The 22,085-nt window shown below is 34.7% G+C and overlaps 1 protein-coding gene across 2 annotated transcripts in view; it reads left to right on the top strand.

Moving 5' to 3' along the window:
- Positions 1-22,085, top strand: part of LOC129240193 (sodium- and chloride-dependent GABA transporter 1-like) — a 147,234-nt gene that overhangs the window by 35,208 nt on the left and 89,941 nt on the right. Inside the window, exon 1 of one of the 2 annotated variants that reach the window (XM_054875814.1) lies at positions 16,986-17,196. The exons of the other annotated variant lie outside the window; for it this stretch is intronic. The gene's annotated coding sequence lies outside the window, so the exon portion shown is untranslated. Of the gene's footprint in view, positions 1-16,985; positions 17,197-22,085 lie in introns of those variants that run through there. 2 annotated transcript variants of the gene reach the window in all.

Below are 22,085 nucleotides of genomic sequence, written 5' to 3'. Positions count from 1 at the left end.
TTTTCTATAATGTTTATGCATATACATACATTTAAATTTATAAGATTTGGTATAAAAGGAAATGCCCGCTCAAGGGAGTTGTCCGGCTATTAGAGGTTAGGAGAAGTTACAGTATGCAAATATACATAACGTTTGGTTGCGGCCCAAATCCTTCTTCTTTTCATGTTTAAACATCGACTACACTACTTACAGATATTTTATTTCATTTTAATTGGTTGCATTAGCATCAAAGCTTTCGGTTATCCAAAAGAGCACTTAGTTTCCATTTCATTTACAATTATATATCGTACATTTATTTTCCAATCAGTCATTATAATAATTTGTATTGAACTCGGTTAATTTCCTCAGTCATTAATTTGTAATATCAATCGGGAAATATATATAACCATTTCATCTATATTTAAAGTTTAAGCGTTCGGAAAGAGTATGACAGTGGAGGGAATCTTTCTAAAACGTATGCCACCACTTACTATTCGCATCTCTTTCGGGCTAACTAATTACCATAAGTTTATATAGATGTACATTAGCGTGGCAGTTATTTGACCTGTTTTTTATATACAATATTTTTTCGCGGGCTACCCTCCAGTTTGGTTCCATTCTATATAAAAATGACCTCTGTGAAATTTGGTGCCAATCGGATAGGGGAAAGGTGTGCCCCCGAGCCTTTAAATATGCAAAATTTACCCCAAAATGACAAAAAATTTTAATTTCATTAAAAGTGTGTTTTTTATTTTACATGAGTATATATACAGCGTAAATAAGTAGTAAAAGAATTTAATTGGTAAAGTATATTAAATTATACATATATAAATTGAAGAAGGAAATTATTATCCATACAGTATTTAGCATATATAGTTCCATATGACGCTTACTTCATTGCAATTTAGTTTAATAACAACATTTAAAAAAAACTATATTAAAAAAAAAATGAAATAACTCATTGAAGAAAATAAAATAAAAATGAATTAAAAATCTTTATTTTTAGATATAGTTTGTTTATTGCAGTCTGGGAACTTCTGTCGATAGTCACTTACAACTTGGAGCACGTACTGCATTTGTCGCTCGTTTTTTGTATAAGACTTATTAAAATCCTTTACGAGTACTAGTTGAACACCTCTCTCCGCCGTATCATTTGTTACTTTAAGTTTATTAACTACTTTTAAAGCTTGGACGAAATCTTTATGTTTGTGCCACCGGGCAGGATCTGTGCATAGGAATTCGACATTTATGTTAAATCTTGCAAAGAATCGTTTTGTTTTGTTGGAGACAAATTGTTCAAGTCCTTGCTTTAATAATTCAGGAACTTGGCTTGTTTTCACGGTTATCCTTTTAATACTTTTTTCACATTCAGCATCATTTTCACGATTCAACGCCTTTACCATTTTAATTTTTGATTCTGCCGTCACATTTGGGTCAAAGAAGGCCAAGGCGATGGATTCAGGTGAGAAATACCACAATTGATTTTTGATTTTTTGTAAAGCCACACGAGAGATGTCTTCGTTAACTGCCCGGTATTTATAAATTTTGGAAAGAACACTGAAATCCAAAAATGCTGCTTTGGCTGCAGAAGGTGCACAAAACCACGCTTCGATATATATATGTACTGATAAGGAAAATGCAAATATCACAAATTGCATTTTCCTCACGCGGTGATAATATAAATTCATCGCGAAACATGAATATCTTAAAGCAATAAATAGCCTTAGCCATCGACCTTGCATGATGGATAGCTCCTGGAGCACGGAAGGATACTCCATGAGATGGTATTTCGCCAAGAAAAATAGCAGCCAATTGTAAAAATTCTCGATAATCCTCTCTCGGTTGTTGTTCTTTTGCAACGTGCTTCGTATAAAATCAAGATCTCGGGAAACATCGACCGGATCCAAATGTTTACTGATCTTCTTATTCACGATTCAGGTTTTAAAATTATTAACATTTATTTTAGGCCAAGCAGTTTGGAACTTTTTTAAGATTGGTACGGTTGGGTCGGTAGTTTTACCCATCTTCTCCTCGAAAACGGCTTTTAAAATGATTTCGTATATGTGATGGCGGCAAGGCAAATATAAGAGATCTTTTTCTAGAAAGCTTTCAATCAAAACTCACGCACCATTAAAAGCGCCCGTATTAGAGGCAGTAGTGTCAAAAACCAATGCTTTTACGTAGTCCTGAAGGCCCCAATCCGCAAGGGTTTCGCAAACAGCTGTTGCCTGTTCTTTTCCACTCCCTGATTGCAATGCAGGTACACCAAGAAGTTGATCGGAGTTTCTCACGAGAATTGTTAATAGACCACCTGTTGATCGCAAAAGTCTCCACATCTTGACCAAGGGCTTCAAGTGTAGCTATAAGAATGTGAACTGCATTCCTGTCACTGATCTCGCACTTATCCAAAGCAGCAGCAAGCTTAGGAATTATTATTATTTGTCGTCCTCTTTTTTGTTTTGCTGGTACAGACAAATGTTTTGAATATTGCGGAATTCCCTCTGAAGCACGCGCTTCTAAATCTTCTCCGCTGCTTGAACTCGACGTCATCAGTATATCAGATTGAGCTAGAAATAGTATTAATAATATAAATACGATTTAGTTCAATATACATAAATGTTCATGTTAAATAGGTAGCTAGAGAAGATGAAGATAAATACTTACTCAATTGAAGAACTTCATTATTGCTTCGTTCTTTACTCTTCTCCTCTCGTAATTTTCGCTCAGAAACTCGAGTCTCTTTCGCACTTAGCTGGTAATCAATTCCATACATAAACCCCGGGCGTCCTTTCATGCGCTGATTGTTTAAGAACTGCTTATCTTCTTCAATGGATATGATATTCAATGCATTGGCGTGTGCAATATCGAAGAGATCCTCGAGTTTTTCAACGAATTCTTTTTCTTTTTTCTTATGATCCATCGACGTTCTTGCAGCATGAAGTTGAAAAGTTGCCGCCACTGCTGATAGAGACCTTCTAACTTTGGTATACAGTTCTTTAGTTCTTGCGTCGGAATTCGGGCTTTCTCACAATATCTCATCACTTCCCGCACAGCTAGTGAAGCACTGCCTCGTATTGTTAACTTACACACCCGTAAATTGAAAAAAAACTTGTAACGTTTGTTTTACAGATAGAAGTTTGTTTCCAAAAATTTCATTTGAATAATACCCGAGCAGATAAACTTTTCTCGTAATAGAGGTCGCGACATTGTACTACCGAATGCCTTCACGTCAAATGTTGTAAGCAACTAATGATTTTTTTTAAAAACTTTAATACAAAACTTTTTTAGCCATAAAAATTTGAATTACCGTTGTTATTTCAGAAACGAAATGCTCGCCTACTTTATTTGATACTAGTACTAGTTTTTGATATTGATATTATCTAAGACATGATATGTACGTTAGTCAAAACGTGAACCCAATTTTTTATGCGCGGAAATCTGTTTGAAGAAATATATTTTCATTTTGAATTTCAAAATGTAATCAGTTGATAAGTTATCTCACATATTTTAACTTCCGTTTTGTTTTTGTAATTCAGAAATTGAAGAAAAATGGAAAATTTTTGACAGAGTTGTCAAAAAGCAAGGGTCGAACGACTTGGTAGATTCTGCATTGAATATATTTTTTCAAGCGTAATAATTTGAATTATCATTGTAATGTGATAAACTAAGTGCTCGGCTATTTTACTTACTACTAGTACTTATATCACGAATTTTCGGGTTTTTTGAAATTTTGAAGGCCCGGGGGCACACTTTCCACTTACCAGATTTACTTCAAACTTTTTTTCCACCATTTTTATACACAAAGGAACCAATCTGGGGGGTAGCACCAATAAAAAAATAATCTTGCAAAATAACTGCCACCCTAATGTACATACATCAGGAGAGCTGAATTTGTTCTGAACAAAGCATTTAATGGTAATTGGCGACCACTGTAGCCGTATGGATTGGCACACGACTATCATTCGAAAGAGCGCGGGTTCGAATCTCCGTGCATGAAATTTTTTACATAGCGGTCGCCACTCGTCAGGTAATGGCAAATCTCCGAGTGTATTTCTACCATGAAAAATATTCTTCTAAAAATTCATCTGCCGTTCGGAGTCGGATTAAAACTGTTGGTCCGTCTATTTGTGGAACAGAAATCACTTCACAAATAGGAGGAAAAGCTCGGTCAAGCACCGCAAAAGAATATAAGAGCAATTTATATATAATATATATAATTTTCAATTGTCGAAAAATAAATCGTCAGACCGCTCATGCTATTGACGTTAAGTTAATGTGAATATTTTTTAATTTTTTATTTTTATTAATACTCGAATAAGTTATTATCAAATTTTGTATTTTTTTAAAGATTTTATTTGCAATAAATACCACTACTACTACTACATACTATATAATTGTCAGAATGAAAAAGTGCTCGCATCGACTGGTTTTAAATTGGATTTCTAATTTAGTTATTATTAATTTAGAATGATGTTTTGTTAAATATTGTTGAAAACGAAAAACATTATAATAATATCAAATATTGACTTTAAGCCTATAGAAAACAACTCCAGACTTAATAAGCTTGGTGACGACGAATTATAGCCAGAATATTTAACCTACTGTTTATCTGGATCGAATCTCGATCTCGAATTATCAATCAGCCCTTTTATTTTTTCCCTTTTACATTTAAGTCAATCTCAATATATTATTTGATCAGCATGGGACTGTCAAGGAAGTTGCCAGTTGAGCATTAGTCCAGGAAGCCCTAATAGAGGTTTGGAACTGTCATCAATTAAAAATAAATGGAAGCTCAAAAACTCATTCTGCTGTCTCTGTACCTCAACATCAGTTCTCCTATGGAAAGTCCTTGAAGTAGAATCCAACTAATTGCTATTTCTGTATTATTAGCGTAGGAAGAATGCGGGAACCTAGGAAACCAGGAATGACGTGCTTATTTATTTGACCTTTAATGGCCGTATAACTTTGTCGTTGGCGCCACTTCGAAAGCTATGAATACACAAATCTATATGAAGACATTCACATGGCCAAAGTTGAGCAACGCGAAGCTAAACCCAAGCGCCAAGTTGAGCAACTCTCATCATTGCGCGTGCGTCAACGATGTGCATCAGATGTCAACAAAATAAATTATTCCAAGCATTTTGAAACCGAGTTAAATTTGAATAAGTTTAAATTTAATAAATGCATTTATTATTGTAAATATTAAAATTTACCAACCTTATTATGTATACTTTACTCATTTTTGAGCTAACAGCTTTCGCTGCCGAAATGTTCAATGCAGCATGCACCTGCGTTTCGTCAAAGCTAACCGAACGCCAACATGGACGGGCCTTTATACATATGTTGAAGGTTTGTTGGTGCATGCCGGTGTGGTTTGGCTAAGCATCTGTTGCGCCTTGTGGCTCGGTAACTTGTGGAGTTGCCCTTATTCGAATAGCTTGATGCGAAGCGTTGGTATGTGTGTACGCTTTAAATTTGGCATTTCGTAAGCCCTTTGAGAGATGTCGCGATCTGCAAATAAAATGAGAGACAAAAACGCAACTTGCTGCATATTTGCATTTACAGGAGTGAATTCAAGCAGAAGCTGCTTAAACACCGTATAATATCCTAAAATAATGTAGTCCCGTTGGAAATGCAGAGATGCGAATACCTGAAAGATATATTCAGCAAAGCGTTGTTTTTCAAAATTCTGCTCTGAGCAAAATTTACTTCTACAATCACATTTACCCATGTACATATGGTATATGTACATACCTATATCGTTTGCTAGAGTTTCTATCCCCACAAAATATTAAAGTCATCCTTAGCAATTGTAACATCCGAGTGGTTACGGATAAGTTCAAACGGTCCAAAATCTGGAAGGAAGTCCATCAAAATGTGATTGGTTGTGGCTTGTGGTGGTGCTTGTGCTTTGGTGTTGTTCTTACAAGACTACATTCTGTGAAAAAAGTACCGGGAATTGTTCAATAAAACGCAAAATAATTGTTTAATCATCAAAATTTATGTAGTCGCCTTCAAAATAGGCTCCATTCGAAGCAATACGCATATGCCAACGATTAGTCCAGTCATCAAAGCACCTCCTTTTAAACACGTTTGAAGAGATCTTTTTCAGCTTCTTCAGCGAATTCTTCTTAATGGGCTCTATCGACTCAAAGCAGCGTCCACGGAATGGCAATTTTAGTTTTGGGAAAAGGTAAAAAGTCACAGGGGGCTAAATCCGATGCAAACGGTGGTTGTTCGATGATATTTGTCGAGTTTTTGGTCAAAAAAGTGTTCACAATATGAGCCTTGTGAGACAGTGCGTTATCATGGTGCAAGATCCATGGGTTTCTTCCCACAAGTTGGGCCGTTTCCAACGCACATTCTCTCACAAATGTCGCATAACTTCCAAATAGTATTCTTCATTTACCATAGTACCATTGGGAAGGAATCCCTAGTGCATAACACCATGTCAATAAGAGAAAACGAGAAGCATGACTTTTACCGATTGACGCGGTTTTCTGGGTTTCGGCTCATGTGGGTAGCGCCATTCAGCCGCCTGTAGACTGGTTTTCATGTCAAACTCATATACCCACGTCTCATCACCTCATCAAGAGTTCAACTATCTTGAAACTAGTCGAGCAGCCACGCGTCTCATGCCCAATTGATGGTGTAAAATGTTGCGAATTGATTCGTGAGAGACGCTTTTTAATGGCATACGAAATCCCAGGTAGGTTCCTCCATTTATGGAAAAATATCAAGACGTATCCCATAAATAGAATGAGAAGCTCTGCCAAACATCCCATAAAGAGTGTAAACGCCAATTATAAATATAAATTTATACATCCAAATGTAAATATTATATAGAAATTTACTGAATATACTCAAACTGTTTGTATGTACAAAAATTATTCCTTAAAATATGCCTTCTTTCACCGACATATCCTAAACCCACCTAAAGAAAAGTCCAAACAGAGCTTCTAAATAGGATACTTTAGGATTCAAATTTGGTAAGAGTATGAAAATATTTGTCTGTAAATTTAATTATGTTAAAATTCAAGTGTTACCAATGCCTACACAAGACGTTCACAAGCGAACTAAGTAGGGAAGTGGTTCGCAATTGGCGAAATCGTATTAATTCTAAACTAAAATTTGTTTAAGTTTTTCCCGTCGGGGAATCATTGCTTTTATGATTTTTGTATATAGGTATTTATGCCTATTAGGTAATAAACTGTATTTAATTTTTATTTGGAAAGCCTTTTTTGCAGTTCCTAAAACTAGAAAGTCCAAACAAAGTCTAAATTTAGCATTGTTTAGGTCTGGTGCGCCTTTCTATGTTGCGGAGGTAACGGCGTAGAGTTCTGCTCTACTGCTCTACTCGGAGAAGATTTATTTATTTAAAATCAGCAGTACTCGGTAAATCTCGTGCCATCTAAAATTTTCTTGATCACATCTTCCCATAAACGATTATGAATCCTAATCAACCTAGCAACTTGAATTTATTGAGATTGACTGCACAGTGTAAGCATTTCGTTTGGTGATGAAATGAAACTCTACTCGCTGTCTCTGGGCTCTACTCACTTGAGGAAAAATTTGCATGTGACAACAACAACAACCTATCGAGCAAGATTCGCCGCTGGCGAGTATGATTGCATCTCATAAAACTGGTATAACTCATTATTTTACAAACGAATGTAATTTTAGGCATCTCTATTCCAGCGCTGTCAAGATATGTTCATTTATACCAGCTGCTTCATCTATTCCACTTGTTAATGCTTGGCGATTCGAAGATGCCTTAAATTTCTTTGGTTTTGTTTACAAAACTTCATGGTAAAGTATACTTATATTTTTTATTTTGTTTTCTGGCGTGCAAACAAACAAAGGCGATGGTTTGTCGACTCATGAACACTCAACAGTTATAAATAAGCAGTTAGGCAACCAATTAGGGGGCTGAATCCTGTTTTAGCTGTGAACAAATCATTTTGTAATGCAACTCACAATTGATATGTCATCGATGTAGCTATACATACATACATACCATATAATGAATGCCTATTGTCCAAATACTTTTCTCATTCGAGGAGTGAAGTTCATTTCCAAAACAAAAAGTTTCTATACACATGTAAATAATATTTTTTTGGATTTTACGGCGCTCCTGAATTTGCATATCTCTGATGCTATTATTTTTTCATGTTTATATTTATATTATTATACATATATTTTGTAACGCGACGTACGTCACATATTCGTTATTAACAGGATAGTTTTCATCTTAATAAATTCAATGACACAGGCAATCGTACAAGCCATAGCTACAACATTACAGCATTTGTCGATAAGTCTTACCGTAACCATAAACAGCTGATATTGAAATAGAATTAATGACAACATTTGCGTTTTGTCATAAAAACATGGATAATTTTCTACTAAGTCAATTAATTTTTCGTCGTTCATTTCTAATATCCAAATTTTGATCGCAAATATCAAAAAAAAAAAAAGTTAAGTATTTCACAGCTGTTCACGGTTACGGGGAAAAATCATATGCATCTGTAATCGTTTACAGTTATGCTCATATGCTTGATCAGCTGATTGCTATAGTTATGGTTATGGCTAAGATGCTGCATCACTAATGGCAGCTTATATTTCATCAGCTGTTGGTCTTGGAATACTGACAGTGTTTGGCGGGTAAACTTAAAAAAAATTCTGATTGTTTTATTGCACAAATTTTCAATGGTCGATCAAGTCCTTTTAATGCTCGTTTGTACACGTTCTTAAGTGATAATATTACATACAAGCGGCAATTGATTTGGTTATTTATGTAGTTATGTATGTGGAAGATAGAAGACATGAGCCAAATCAGACCACAAAAACGATTTTTAGTAATAACGCGCAAAAGTATTTCCCTTCACGCTACCTATACATATTTTGAAGATGCACCAATAGTAGAAATGAAAATTCGATTTGGGGTGATAACTCGACTCTTGTAAATCTTTTCAGTCAGACCCTGTCCTAACAAGTATGAACTAAGAAATATGTATTTAAAAGAATGAGAGTTAATAGCTTTAATAAAAAAATCTGAAAAAATTGCTGTTAGAAAATAAATATCACTTCTAAACCAGCAATCATGCTACATATTCGTACATGCATACATACATACATATGTAAGTGAATATATTGTAGAAGTAATTACAAGTTAGTACATGCCAATGAGAATACTGATTTTTTTCAGAAAGTAACAACACGAATTGAATAATATTATTATAAATTATTCAATGTATTGAAGTAAAAACACAGTTACCTGGAAAATTGTAAAGAATTAAGTTCTTATACGGAAGTACGTACTTATGCCTATATTTATATGTATGTATGTGCATGGAATTAGTACGCGTGCGTAACTAAAAACAGTGAATAATTAAAATATATTTTCTTCTTCCTGTGCAATTAGATGATTATGACGCAATGCCTGCTACGGGCTAAAGTCTGTACTTGCCATAAAAATAAATTAAAAAATTAACTTAAGTACACCTTACAAAACAAAAAAAGCACTGTTAAACTTTGTTACTTGTTGATTCTACTTAATTTGATGACAAAAAATATGCGAATTTTGCAACATTTTGCAATCTCAACCAATCAAGGTAAAAACGATAAACAGACAATGCCTATAAAAAGTCAGTGTTATTCTCAGATTATTAGCTGACGCAATTTTCATTAAATTCAAATACAGGGTCCAGTACTCGAAGTATAACTAATTAAAAAGGCCATAAATTTAGTTTGGAAAATTACTTTTATTCAGTTCAAAGTAAAAAATGTGTGAAAATAATACAAAATTAAGAATCAATTTACTTTTGCTTGATCTGACCATCTTTTGCCTTGACTATGGCCTTCAGACGGTTCAAAAACGAATCGCAAGCTGCCCGAATGGTATTTTGGCTCACTCGCGGACAATGGCTTCTTTCAGCGCCTCGTCACTGGTGAATCTTTTAGTTCGGATCAAATTCTAAAAATCGACACATTCAAACTCTATTCAAGTTAATGAAGTCGTCAACTTTTTCCTCAACTAGACTGACACATGAATTTCCTTTATTACTAAAAACATGCATAGATAAATAAGTAATGCTATTCTTCACTAAATATACATGAACAGTAGCTCAAAGGGGAACTTGTATAGCGGAGTGGAAAAAAGTTATTCGCTTTCTTGTAATAGAAAAACGATATAAATAGGTTATTTTCGTGTAGTGTTAGGAAGTGGAGAATAGATGAAGGAACTGGTATACCATATCTTCGCAGCGCTGGACGAGAGCTGTCTAAAATTACATTTGTTTGTAAAATAGTGAGTTGTACTAGTTATTCGCTAGCGGCGGTGTTGCTCAATAATTTGTTGCTTTCACATGCAAATTTTTCGTCAAGTAAGCCGAACAGAAAAGTGATGAATAGAAGAGGCCTAATGCCGAACGAAAAAACACGAAACATATTACAATTCACTTTATTATTCAGTATAGTCTGCCTGAACATCAATTCACTTGTTCCAACGAGATTCCAATTTATGAATCTCATTTCTGAAGTGAGAATCTGAGATGGCTGCAAAATATGTTTCTGAAACTGTTTACTTGATGAAACACGCTTTCCATGCATGAATTTTTTTAGGTCTGGAAACAGATTGAAATCACTGGTGACCAAATCTGATAAATACGGTGGATGCTCCAACAATTTGAACGTTAATTCAAGGATTTTAGCCACTGTCTACGATTTCTGGAGTTGCTGTTGTTTTAGACGTGCATCGTCTTCAAGACTTGTACGACCACATTTAAATTCAGCAACCCATCTCTAAAGTCCTTATACGCTTTCAATTTCACTATTTCTATTGGATTTAAGCTTTTTTAATATAAAAATTCAATCACCGCACGATACATGATTTTTTACATTGTAGGAAATATGTAATGTGACACGTCCATATTAAATGGCTTATGAACAAAGAATGAATTGATAGATTGAAATGAAACTTCATATACGTCTATGTGAAGAGGGTACCAATTTAACAAAAATAAAAAAAAAATTAAAAAAAATTTCCTAGTAGCAAAACTTATTGAACAATCTAGTATAAGGTGGCTCCCGTGGCTTCATAAACACAAGTTCTTGCCGTTGCCTTTGAATATTGATAATACCTCACTATTTCCTAAACATAACTAAACTCGGGTATCAAAAGATCCCTCTGAGATCCGTAGCAGATTCAATGCGGCCAATATCGCTTAAACGCTGGCTACGCCAATTGAGATAAAGAAGAAGTCTTTAGTAGATATGCTGTAGGCTAGAAGAAAAGTAATGCCATTAAAAATTTGCTTTTATTAAAGCGTTCTCAACCTCCTTTTGTATGGCACCCACATGCAATGTTTTAATTGCTTACCATTATAAAAGCCAAGTAGTAACACCAAATAAAAATATTCCCTAATTAAAATTTTCTTTAACATTTTTTTTCGTTCTATTATTTAATTCGATTTTGTAAGTAATTGCTTATTGTTTAATAAAAATTATTATCAAGCCATAGCTTTATTAAACAGCTTTCGTTTGAATCCATATTCTAATACTTAATCTAGTTTTGTAATTAATTTATATTTTATCATTAAAAATTAAGTGGTAACGCCGCAAATATGGTTCGATGTACGAGTTTCGCTTTGAGCTACTGTATGTTGCTAAAATATGATTAGAAGTATGAAAAGGGACATATATACATATGTACAAAAAAGATAATTTTCACAACAAAAGTATACGCAGCTGAAATTCCAACCTTGAACCTAAATACCTGTCTGGATAATTGCAAAATATCTACAACCTGCGCACAATATGTTGGCTGTGAGTGTGCAGTCGTGAAAATCCGGACGACACGCCATCTCATTAACTACTTGAACATTTCTACGATCCCACGCTGTTCACTCGGCTTGCTCAAATTGGGTTTTTTCTTATTCCTTCAGCGTAAAATAAACATTTCTACGCATTAACTTCCGCAATGAGTACATTTATTATGCCTTTTCCCTAACACGTACGAATACGAGTGTAAAGTGTGTTTGGGACCTGTATATTCACTTGTTTGAGTGCTGATTGGTGTATAGACGCATGCGTGCATAGATATTTTGGGGTGTATTTTAGGTACTTTATGTCTAACTAATGATTAATTTCCCAAAACGCTGTTTTTCTTTTTGATTTTTTTCTGAGTTTCTTTTCGTAATCTTGAAGGAAAGACTAACGGCGTACAAATCTAACACAGTTTTCTTAGACACATAGAAACGTCAAAGGGTTTCCGCAATGGAATCGGTGATAGGAGTCATTGCCTGACATTACTCATCAACCATCAGATAAAGGAGAAAAGGGAATGTGGGAAAGTCACTCAGAGTTAAGGCATTTCAACAACAGTTAAGGAAACGTTAAAATTGGGCATACACATACATATGTATATATGTGTATGTACATATAGTACATACATACATACACATGCATTTTAAACATAGAATTCGTAAAATAATCCGCCCAATCATTAAATCCATCGTTTTCGAAATCTTTACGAAAATGTTATCACTGAACTATGTAGAATAGCTACAAAGTAAATTTGAAATCTGAGTAGGTAAACATTTTTTAAGAACATGAAATTAAGCTACAGTGGCTTACAGCGGAAATCCGTCTTTTTCCCAAAAATGTTAAATTTATGTTTAAATTTGGATTTCATTTATATGTCAGGTGGGCGTAAGCTATTCACATTTATTATAAATACATACAGTCTGTCAAACGGAAGCGTGGCCGAGATTTGTTAGTTTTGTGGGAAATTTAGAAAGCGTTGTTTTTACAAAATGATCTCCGCGTATGAAAGCGATTCCGATGTATACACCATAAGAAACCGTGTTCCGATGTATACACCATAAAAGTCCAAAAATTTCATTGCATCTGCAGTAAAATATTAGAAGAATTCGAAGACTTTCATAAATAAGTGAGTGCAATGGTATACCAAAGTTGAAAGCGTTGAAGACTTCCACCGTCAAGGTCGGGATAAAACAAAACCACTTCAAATAAGGTCAGAATATCATTGATTTGTTCATGATAAAGTCGAATTTATCGTTGCATGAAGGGAACGGCATCCTATCTATTTCTTAAAAAACATGACGAAGATACTTTTGAAAAGTCCGATCGCTCTAAACTAGGAATGTCTAAGCCCACCAGTTAAATATCTTCACTCATTTTCAAAGGTACAACCTAAGCATAATTAGCTGTTTTAAACAGTATCACTATGTGCTTATGTTTCATTCACCTATCCCTAGAGTAAAATTCTCTTCTGGTGAATATGACCCTCTCTTTTTGTTTTTGTATTTTGTTTGGGAGTAAATGTACGAGTATGTGTCTTACAATAATATGAAAGTGGTAGCCAGTTTTATTATCACACAATGGATAGCTTTCGAAAAAAAAATATAAAAAAAGAATGGATAGCTTTCGAAAGCATTAGAAAGGATGCACTTTGGCAGCCAGAGCCTCTATGAGTCATTTAGCTTGAAAGGATTCCAGCGCTTAAAAACAGCTATTGTTTATAGTTGCCACGCATGTATGTACTTATGTAGAGGAAATGTCTATTTCAGCGAATTTTTTTTATATGGGATACTTATGGACTAAACTCGACTAATAAAATTGTAGAGAGTTTTACCATATCTGGAAGATAATATTTTGTTAAACGCTACAATACGCGATTTCTTTCCCTCTTTTTTGAAATTGGTTAAGTGTTTTCCTAAAAAATCCAAAATCAAACAAAATTTTATCTTGATTTATTGGCTAAATATACGCAAAAAATAAAGATCCATTGTACAACAATAGTGGCAACAGTGACATTTCAAGAAAAAAAACCATAACAAATGTAATTGCACTAATAAACAATACTCGTGCAACAACTTCTTGGTCGAACGACCCACTACCGGCTGAATTTTAAGCCGGTAAATCCGTTGATCGACAATGAAATGGTCAACTATGGTAGCTCTTTCTTGACACATTACACCTCATTGCACTCCAGAGACTCTTTTCATGCAGTAGCAGCATTAATTGAGGCAGAGAATATAAAACTACTTGGACATTCATTCATGCACACATATGCGCATCTATTAAAATAATACATGCTGATAGCGAAATTTGTGGTCAGTGTTGTAAAATGCCAACAATAGCTGAGCTAGTGGCAAAGAAGTAAAAGAAATTGAAGTAATGAAGCACTTGTTTACTTACATATGTCCGCAGTGGTGTTCACACAAATGGCACACTTGCACTATTAACTATTTATATAGGCTCGTATTCATAATCCAACACAATAGCCGACTTTAGTTGACAAAAGCCCAAAATGAAAAAGCTGGTTATGTTTTTAGAATTTCTGTAAACAATTCAATACGTGGTAACAACTATTGTAGTTGGTAACGGCGTTGTTAATTAGTAAATAAACAGAAGTGGCAATATGATTGGGGGGTAGTAGGGCTGTCACAATGGGTCAGTTGCGTCCGATGTTCTTGTCGTGAAAGCAAATATTAAATATGCATATGTTAATACATTTCGTTGTGTATGAACAGGTTTTCGTTTATTATGAAATGTACTATAAAATTAACGCTTATTGAAGCGAAAAAAACTAAAACATTTTAAACTTTTATGAGAAATGTTTAGTCAGTAATTTCTCTTTGGTGATTTGTGTTATACAGCAACCAGAGCTTAAGATTATACGCCGAATACTTCGGATTATTATCATGCTGAAACTAGAAATCATCACCAAGCTCCAACTGTTGAACGTTTTGCATTATGCTAGTCTTTAATATATTTAAATAAGAAAATTTATCCATTGTTGGATTTATAAAAGCAAGTTTGCCAAGTTATGCACTATTTGCTTTCATCCGAAAATACTTTCAGAACACGTTCCCGAAATTCTGGAGGCTGAAAAATCGATGCGTTTTTTGGTGCTTTTGATTTCGGATATGCACGGTTTTCTATGTGCTACACGATACGCATCTTTTTGAAGTATTTTACGTACAGTATTGTCGTGCACATGCTTGCCAAAGGAGTTTGAAATGTTTTTACATATTTCAGAAGCCGTAATTTGGGATTATTTTTGACTGACTTTCTAGGTCGACCAGAGCGTGGCTTTCACAAAATTGAACCAGTTGAATTGTATGCTGCGACATGTTGCACAGAAGAGTGACTTCTTCCCATGATTTGCCTTCATTCCCCAGTTTAAGGATAATTTTTCTCTCGCCAACACTATTTTCCTTAGTTTTGAGGGCCATCGCTATTTTTTGTACACAACAACTTTAAAATAACTCAAAGTAATGCAGTCACAGCAAAATAAATTACAAACTAAAATAAAACCGTTATTGGGTGTGAATATGCCACTGTATACTGCGGGGAATCCTTGTTTCCATGTGTACGGAAACTCTTTCTGCTTCGTTGAAGTGAAGTTTTTTGTTTTTGTTTTGTAAATTTTAATTTTTAAGGATGTACTAAGATAAAAATGTATAGAAATTGTCAAAAAATTACTTACTAAACATTTAACATAAAAGTTTAAAATGGTTTAGTTTTTTTTACAATGAATTTCTTCATATGTTGCTTTCATTTCTTTGTGTACGGATACTTTTTCTGGCAAGTGTATATCTATGTTAATGGGGAATGTCTTTTTTAAATAAATAATTTTTATACAAAAGATGGTTTCTAACGTTAGAAATGATCAAAATTTGAACTTGATTTTAGGAGTAAAAAAGTGAGTAGTAAATTGCTAATAAAAAGGAAAATGTACATTAAATAATTAGATGACATACATATACTTCCAAATAAAATGATTTCAGAACAATAAATGCAACATCCTTGAAGTGATCTGTTTCCTCAGTTTGAATAGAACGCCGTTCTGATAAAAATGCATTTGAAATTTTATGATCACTTACGAACAGCTGCCAGCGAATGCAGAAAAATCGATAATTGAAATTTTTAAAAATTTCTTCCACGATAAGTATTCCAGTTGGTCCTGTTTTTGAGATATTAAACCGCTGTTTAAACTGAAAAATCGACTCTATCGCATTTTTAAATTAATAATCAGGCGTATACATATTTTCCTTTCGAACAACCGGTATACTATTTCTGTGTTCACCACTGTATGTACAGTATGCTAGTAGAAGTCGCCTACTTCGAATGAGTGATGTCTAATTGGGTGAACAACTGAAATGAGCAAATAAGCGGGTATTAAAGTGTACTAGCCACTATGTACCAACTGATACCAACTTATACAACAATAATCGTACAGCGTAAATGAGTGAGTGTCCAAGAGAGACAGTGAGAGAGTGGTGCAACGTGAAGGAGTGGAAAAACACAGCCACTCAACACGGCCAACAAGCAAACAAACAAAACACACAGCCACATATTTGCCTGTCGTTTGGGGGATATTTCATATTTCCGCTTCAACCACCACAGGTAGTCCAGCCAGTCGGTCCGTGAGTCAGTCAATCTAGTTGGATGTTTGTGTGTGCGCGTCATCACGTTGGCCTACAGGTGAAGCACAGCTGAAACTGAAGTAGATCGCAGGCTTGTTCCCTCATTTTGGTTCTTTGGGATTCCATTTCATGTCACTGTCAAATGACAAACAATAAGTAAAGTAAAGCAAAACAAATATCAAAGAAGGAATCAGAAAAATCAAACACAATGCACAATACTCGTAAAATTGAAGCCGATTCAGTACATAAATGAAAATGAAGTGACAGAACGAATGGAATAGCCGATGTGCTTAAACATATGACGCGGAGCAAAAGTGTGTAACGTGATATTTACGATATTTATTTGTTTTAAATACGTTTTTGGCTCGATTTCCAGGAAATAAATATACAGATTTATGGAGTATTCTTAAATTACATTTTCCGTTTACAGTGACATATGGTGAATCTGGGAATTCGCGAGAATTTGCAAGTAAATTTCTGAAAAAGTTAACAAAAAATTAAGTAAAAAATAAACAACAAATAAAAAAATAAAAAAAAAACAAAAAAAAAAATATAAAAAAAAGTGGGTAATTGTGTTTAGCACATTGTTCCTAATTGCAGTTCTCTTTCTTCATATTCTTACCCGTTAAGCGCAAGAATACTAGAAGAAAGAACCAAAATAAAACAAAACAACGCAAAAAACCGCGAAAAATTGCAACGTGTACGCGGAGAATTTATTAGGTTATTGTGTCTTTTGTGCAATAAGCGGAATATGAAAAAAGTAAGTAATAAAAGTAAGCAAAAACAAGCAGGAAAAAAGAAATAAATAAATAAAAAAAAATGAATACTGGAAGAGCAAGCTGTGCTGTAAACTTCTTTCTAGATAAAGTAAGTTAAATTGCAGCTGTTGCGCTATTGAAGTAGAAAGCTGATACAGCAACCAACTAGAAAAGAAAACTTATGAAGAATTGTAGTAATTAATAATGAATTGCAAGCCAGATATTTAAAAATCATATGTACACCCATCCATGCATATGCACATACAACATTTACTACACAGGTGTTTGGTTAAGCGTGTGGAATTTGCAAAAGTGATGTTGGCCATTGATGAGTTAACGTTGCTGATAAAATTGCTTTGCTTATGCAAACCTGCAGGAAAATCGAATGACTCCGAAGTAAGCAGAAAGTCTGCTTTAAGTTCGGAATCATTACAAATGCAGTTTTCTTAGTTCAACAATTGCTCAGATACAATCTAAAATGGCGCGGCCTTAGAAAGTGTCAATTGCCTCACCACTTTTTGACCCATTAAATTGTTCAGAAATGGTGTCAAGTCAAACCAAAGATAAATTGGAGCATATACTATTGAGATTATTAATTTTGGATAATTGCATAGCTTATGAATTTAATGATCTTCATTTATTATCCCAAATCTATTTCCTTTTTTTTCAAAGTAACCCTCTCTATAAATTACTCTTAAGACAATTCTTGTTTTCAAATTCTCGAGACAGAGGTTTACCTCTACTTCCGAAACACCTTTATAGTTTTACGTTGGATCATTGAATCACGGGAACCGCGGAGCTGAATTTCTAATCAAAAATTATACGGGGTTGGATATGGTGATTGTGGATTTATATGTGTTAAATTTTTGACCAAATGGTAATTGACAATGCGAGAAGGGGCATTATTGTGCTACAAAATGATGCATAACAAACACCCACTACAATGAACCTAGTTAAAAATATTTTTTTTAATCAATATTCCATTGAAATTTAAATTGACAGTTAAGAAGTGCTAATGCACAGAAAAACATACTATTATTAATTTATTATTACATCATTATTTATTGTGTTCGATAACAAAATTTGCCATTATAAGCAATCAGCTGTCAGCTGTTATTTGATGAATAATTTGGCGCTATCGAACACCTACTTGTAAAAATGAGGAATAATTATTAAAAATTTTTGTTTATACAAATCAATATCTCGATCTTGTTATCTCATATCTCGTTCTGCTGAAGTCAGTTCTGTTTCAAGCAGTTTAAATATGTAAATGAATGTGAATATGTATAAGTATTTATATGATGTGTCCAGTATCGTATAATAGGGTAGAAGGTGATTTTAAGTAGTTGACTTAGGCTAAATTAGAACTTGGCCGGTGTTCTTCTATCGTCTGATTCAGATGCAGTGATCAACAGTTTGCAAGACTCTGATTTTCATATATAGGAACTATGGGGTTAGGGAGAGCCGTTTAAGATTTCCGAGGAACCAAATCTTTGAGGATCTAGTCAGTTAAGTACAGTATCAACAGGGTCTCTACTCCTCTAAGTTACGAGTGCCTACAAAGTGGTTTTTGGGTATTTCAGTCTCCGTATTAGGCTTTTTATAAGTTTTTATTATTTAGAGAAGCTTTCACTAGGTGACTCTTTTCGACGACTGTAATGATTTTTTAAGGCTAACGAAAATGTTAATCTAACTGTATCAGCCGGCTATGAGATTTAACACAATTGAATTCGGTTCAGGGGTTGGAATTGCTATTTTTTATTAATTTAAACTGTAGCATTAATGTGATAGTGCCTGCACATCAAACCGCTTTATATGGTCAGTGTCGAGTCCATCTTCAGCTCTCAGTTGCATTAGGATAAACGCGTTGGCTATTTTTATGAGGGTCGGATATGATTTGATTTACTCTTGCATATTTTTCCTGCAGGGAACGTACTTTAATAGATGTTTCTGCTGGTGTGTATGTGTGCGTAATCGACATCAGCAATTTTCGTTTTGCTATGTTATTGAAGTCAGGAGAATGAAAAACAAAAAAATGATGGGAATGAATGTTGTACTATGCACAAATGTATGTATGTATGTACGTGCTTGTGCCTGAGATTCAGTGCCAAGCGGTAAATGATTCGCGTTTGATAAACAAATCGAATGCTATTGCAATGATAATTATTTTCTCAAGCTCAACATAAATATTTTGTGTGTGATGCTGAGTTATTTGTGTAGTACGTAAATATGTCATTTTTTACTGCCGCACTTGTAGCGCTGATAAAATCTGTAAGTGCTTTCAAGAGCAAAAATTACCGTTTTACAAGAGTCGAAAGATTTTTTGGAAAATTGTGTCTGATGAACTCAAAAATTTTGAGCGATTTCGCATAAAAGGCGGTATGAAATCTCTCAAGTTGAAACATTTGCTGTAGTTCGTTGAATTTCCACGGATTTCATGCAAGATATTTTTTTCCCTAAACATTTAAGGATTTCCCTGCAGTGAATGCTCATATGTCATACATGAGTATGTATGTATGTATGTTTGTACACATTGTGTACAAAGAATATGCTTCATAGTAATTGCTAAATATCGCCTTCATGGTCCCCAAAATTTGTTTCGCTCAATTAAAGAAATTTATGTGACACAAACCAATAAATAGATTCGGCTACGCACACTCACTCATAGCTACGAATAACTTCATGCGTACACGCTTGCCTCCTACATTTTTGCCGGCATGACAGATAAGAATATTTAAGGTGCAGTTCTGAGAAAGGTAGACAGGAATTGGAAGTGTTTCTTATCGGCTATTGCATTTTCTAGGAATCTGGAAATAGAAATGTGTTGCAAAAGAATTAAAGAAATTATAATAGCTACACTTGGTGAAGAAATCTAGAGTTACGCGGCAAGTTTTATTTGTATTTCGTTATATACGTAGGTTTCGTGAAAATTTCTATTCGGTATCTTAGAAGCTATTTTTGTGGGAGTGGTTAATAAGACAAAATATGATTTATAAATACACAAATTATTAGAGGAATTTAGATATCAGAATCTACTGCTGATTGCAGTTTGAACCTCGAGGTAAATAGCCTTCAACCTTAAATATTTTCGTCTCAAGGCACATACATACAGACGTAGTCCAATGGGTTGGTTTGTGGCTATCATTCGGGGGTGAGTAGGTTCGAATCTCCATACATGAAAGAGCAAAATTATAGAAACAGTTCTTTCTAATAGCGGTCGCCCCTCGGCAATCAATGGCAAACTTCCGAGTGTATTTCTGCCATGACAAAGCTCGTCATAAAAAATATCTGCCGTTCGGAGCCGACTTGAAACTGTAGGTCCTTCCATTGCTGGAACAACATCAAGTCGAACACCACAAATAAGAGGAGGAGTTCGGCCAAACACCCGAAATGGGTGTAAGCGCCATATAACTTTGCCATTTTAGTCCTTATATTTTATATATTTCTTCAAATTAAATATATAAATAGCAGTATACACATTCCTCATACATAAACGGGGTATGCTGCTGAAGTGACGGTCCTTAGCTGTATATAAATCCGGGTCGTTCCGGTTACATAAAACCGACTGTCGTACCCTCAAAGGAAGAGTGTGAATGGAACCTCGTAAGACAGGGTGAGTCCATCATGTATACACAGATGGCTGATCTGTGGATTTCTTTTAGCTTCCGGCTCTCCGACTAAAGCAGTGGTTTCCAGGCTGAACTGATGCCAATAATTAAGGCCGCAATACTAGGACAATGAAATGAGACACTTGGAGATGATATCTACAAAACAGTGGGCAACCTCTAAGGAAGCCATGAAATTTCACACATCTCTTCATGCATTGGTTGAGTTATAACAACCTGGGCTTCTGGTATTTCGAGGGCAACTGTAGGGCCGATGAACTAGCGAGACTCGGCACAAAATTCATTAATAAGTACACAGACAATGACATAAAATAAAAAAAATAAATAATTGGCGCGTACACCCTTTTTGGGTGTTTGGCCGAACTCCTCCTCCTATTTGTGGTGTGCGTCTTGATGTTGTTCCACAAATGGAGGGACCTACAGTTTCAAGCCGACTCCGAACGGCAGATATTTTTTATGAGGAGCTTTTTCATGGCAGAAATACACTCGGAGGTTTGCCATTGCCTGCCGAGGGGCGACCGCTATTAGAAAAATGTTTTTTTAATTTTCTTAATTTTGGTGTTTCACCGAGATTCGAACCTACGTTCTCTCTCTGAATTCCGAATGGTAATCACGCACGAACCCATTCGGCTACGACGGCCGCACAGACAATGACATAGACATACCTTAAAGATATGTAGGCTGCTTAGCTGCACGAATTTTGTAAGAATAGCGAACGAAGGATGCCCATGCCTTATTAGAAAATGGTATTTTTTAAAATCGTGTAAAATAGAAACGAAAAAGCTTTTTTATATTGGTTTTGAATATTTTATTTTTCGATCCATTGTTACAAAATATACATTTTTTTTGGCTATATGAAGTTCGATTAAAAAGTTGTTAGCCTTCAAAAAATGGTCTTCCAAAAAAATTTATGTCGATGGAGACACGGATTCCGGGACTCACAGGTATCTAAAATTAATCTTGTTCAGTATGAGCGTCGTTATCATGTGAGCTGCGATCGTAAAAAAAAAATGAGAAAGTGGCGGACGTTTAAAGATGAAAAACCGTTTTTTGACCCCTTTTTTTGATTTTAAAGGTCCGAAAAATATACTAAAAATGTTTTTTCCGAATGACCGTAGTTTACACGATAACGACATGAATTCTACGTCATTTAAATTTTATTTTATCAAAACCGGTTAAGTTACATTGTCAATGTGAAGACTCTTTTCTGGAGGCTCATAACTTTTTGAACGAACCTCGTATGACCAAAAATAAAATTTTATTTT

Source organism: Anastrepha obliqua, chromosome 3, assembly GCF_027943255.1.
Source record: "Anastrepha obliqua isolate idAnaObli1 chromosome 3, idAnaObli1_1.0, whole genome shotgun sequence".
NCBI classification, from domain to species: domain Eukaryota; kingdom Metazoa; phylum Arthropoda; class Insecta; order Diptera; family Tephritidae; genus Anastrepha; species Anastrepha obliqua.
The sequence above is the reverse complement of the archived record's forward strand: the minus strand, read 5'-3'. Positions and strand labels throughout refer to the sequence as shown.